General features: G+C 49.2%; 1 non-coding gene across 1 annotated transcript; it reads left to right on the top strand.

Moving 5' to 3' along the window:
* Nucleotides 1-2,387: 2,387 nt before the first annotated feature.
* Nucleotides 2,388-2,476, top strand: trnar-ucg (transfer RNA arginine (anticodon UCG)). Its single transcript is given in 2 exon segments — nucleotides 2,388-2,424; nucleotides 2,441-2,476. It is a non-coding gene; the product is annotated as a tRNA-Arg (tRNA).
* The last annotated feature ends 608 nt before the right edge of the window (nucleotides 2,477-3,084 follow it).

Raw genomic sequence — 3,084 nt, 5'->3', positions numbered from 1 at the left:
AGGGAGGCCCCATTCAGCCCATGGCCCTGGCCCACCAGGCCATGGTCACATAGTCACGTGGACTATGCGGGCCCGTTCATGGGAAAAATGTTCCTGATCGTTGTCGATGCATACTCGAAGTGGATCGAGTGCATCATATTGAACTCGTGCATGACATCCATCACTGTGGAGAGTCTGCATACAGTTTTCGCGACCCACGGCTTGCCGGACATCCTGGTCAGCGACAATGGCCCGTGTTTTACCAGCCATGAATTCCAGGAGTTTATGTCAGGCAATGGGATCAAGCATGTCCGGACAGCGTCGTTCAAGCCGGCCTCCAATAGCCAAGCGGAACGGGTGGTCCAAGTTATAAAGCAGGGCATGCTACACATCTAAGGCCCCTCCCTTCAGTACCGCCTATCGCGCCTCCTGCTGGCCGACAGGTCCCAGCCGCACTCGCTCACGGGAGTCCCGCCAGCGCAACTCCTCATGAAACGCACGCTCAAGACGCGGCTGTCCCTCATTCACCCAGCCTGGTAGACATTGTTGAGGGCAAGCGCCAGTCCCAAACCGAGCTCCATGATCGAGGCTCAAGGGGGAAGTGTATAGAAATAGAACACCCGATATTTGTACTTAACCATGCTTTGGGACCCAAATCGCTTGAGGGCACCGTAATTGACAAAGAAGGAAACAGGATCATGGTGGTCAGACTAAACAATGGGCAGATATGCCGCAAACACTTGGACCAAGTAAAGACAAAGTTCAGTGCAGACAAGGAGGAACCGGAAGAAGAGCATGATGAGATAGCACCCACACCACTGCCAGCGCACGAGCAACAAAGACAGCCCTCAGCATGCACAGTCCCTGCGGCCAGCCCGGACAGACCGGAATCACCTCAAGTGACAGAGACGTATGCTGAGGCTCAGCCACCAGAACCACAACTGCGGCGCTCCACGAGAGAGCGCCGACCATCCGATAGACTTAACCTCTGAAACTAAAAGACCGAAGGGGGAAGGTGATGTCATGTATTTCACCATCTTGCAATGACTATAAGTATGTAACTGTAACTCATGCATACTGTACCTGTACCCTTGTAATGCACACCCTGACCACAGGGCATGAGCTCCTCATCTGGGTTTCCAGGTATAAAAGGGGAGGTCCCACCCAGGATCAGCACTCTTCAGTACTGGAAATAAAGTGAAGGTCACAGAGTGACCGTGTCCAATATAGCCATGCCTCATGTGAGTTTGTAACAAGGTGCAGAGACACTACAATATTGAATGGTGGTGCAGGCTCGAAGGGTCGAATGGCCTGCTCCTGAACCTATTTTCTTTGTTTCTATGATTATTTCTTCCATAGATGTTTGCAGCAGGACAACGTCACAGGGCTTGCGAGAGTTGATTGGGACTATTCAGTCTGAGATGACACAGGACAACCCTGCATCAGTGGGCTACAAAGATTGGGCACAGATGTCACTGACTCTCTGGAGAGTGGCAATGAGCCGACATCATTAAGGCCCCTTCCAATGCCTTCACACGATGGATAGATGTTCCATGGATGGTCCCAGCATCCTTTGGCATTGCCAGAAATAGGCTGCTTGATGCAGGTCTCTCGAAGACAGCAGCTACCCTCAGACAGGAACCACTTCAAGGGGTATCATCCCAGCCACCCCCACTCAATCTCATAAGAACATAAGAACATAAGAATTAGGAACACGAGTAGGCCATCTAGCCCCTCGAGCCTGCTCCGCCATTCAATTAGATCATGGCTGATCTGGCCGTGGACTCAGCTCCACTTACCCGCCCTCTCCCCGTAACCCTTAATTCCCTTATTGGTTAAAAATCTATCTATCTGTGATTTGAATACATTCAATGATCTAGCCTCAACTGCTTCCTTGGGCAGAGAATTCCACAGATTCACAACCCTCTGGGAGAAGAAATTCCTTCTCAACTCGGTTTTAAATTGGCTCCCCCGTATTTTGAGGCTGTGCCCCCTAGTTCTAGTCTCCCCTACCAGTGGAAACAACCTCTCTGCCTCTATCTTGTCTATGCCTGTCATGATTTTAAATGTTTCTATAAGATCACCCCTCATCCTTCTGAACTCCAATGAGTAAAGATCCAGTCTACTCAATCTATCATCATAAGGTAACCCCCTCATCTCCGGAATCAGCCTAGTGAATCGTCTCTGTACCCCCTTCAAAGCCAGTATATCCTTCCTTAAGTAAGGTGACCAAAACTGCACGCAGTACTCCAGGTGCGGCCTTACCAATACCTTATACAGTTGCAGCAGGACCTCCCTGCTTTTGTACTCCATCCCTCTCGCAATGAAGGCCAACATTCCATTCGCCTTCCTGATTATCTGCTGAACCTGCAAACTAACTTTTTGGGATTCATGCACAAGGAGGCAGAGGCCGCGTGGCCTAAAGGATAAGGCGTCTGACTTCGATTATAACCGCGAAGTTATCAGAAGATTGCAGGTTCGAGTCCTGCCGCGGTCAACTTAGCTTGCTGCGTGAAATTTTGGCACGGTTTAATGTTTTTTGTTTTGCAGATGAACTCCAAAAAGAGTTTCATGCACAAGGACCCCCAGGTCCCTCTGCACTGCAGCATGTTGTAATTTCTCCCCATTCAAATAATATTCCCTTTTACTGTTTTTTTTCCCCAAGGTGGATGACTTCACACTTTCTGACATTGTATTCCATCTGCCAAACCTTCGCCCATTCGCTTAACCTATCCAAATCTCTTTGCAGCCTCTCTGTGTCCTCTACACAACCCGCTTTCCCACTAATCTTTGTGTTATCTGCAAATTTTGTGACACTACACTCTGTCCCCTCTTCCAGGTCATCTATGTATATTGTAAACAGTTGTGGTCCCAGCATCGATCTCTGTGGCACACCACTAACCACCGATTTCCAACCCGAAAAGGACTCATTTATCCCGACTCTCTGCTTTCTGTTCGCCAGCCAATTCTCTATCCATGCTAATACATTTCCTCTGACTCCGTGTACCTCTATCTTCTGCAGTAACCTTTTGTGTGGCACCTTATCGAATGCCTTTTGGAAATCTAAATACACCACATCCATCGGTACACCTCTATCCACCATGC

The sequence above is a fragment of the Pristiophorus japonicus genome, chromosome 17 (genome assembly GCF_044704955.1).
Source record: "Pristiophorus japonicus isolate sPriJap1 chromosome 17, sPriJap1.hap1, whole genome shotgun sequence".
NCBI lineage: Eukaryota > Metazoa > Chordata > Chondrichthyes > Pristiophoridae > Pristiophorus > Pristiophorus japonicus.
This window is presented reverse-complemented; position numbering and strand designations above follow the sequence as displayed.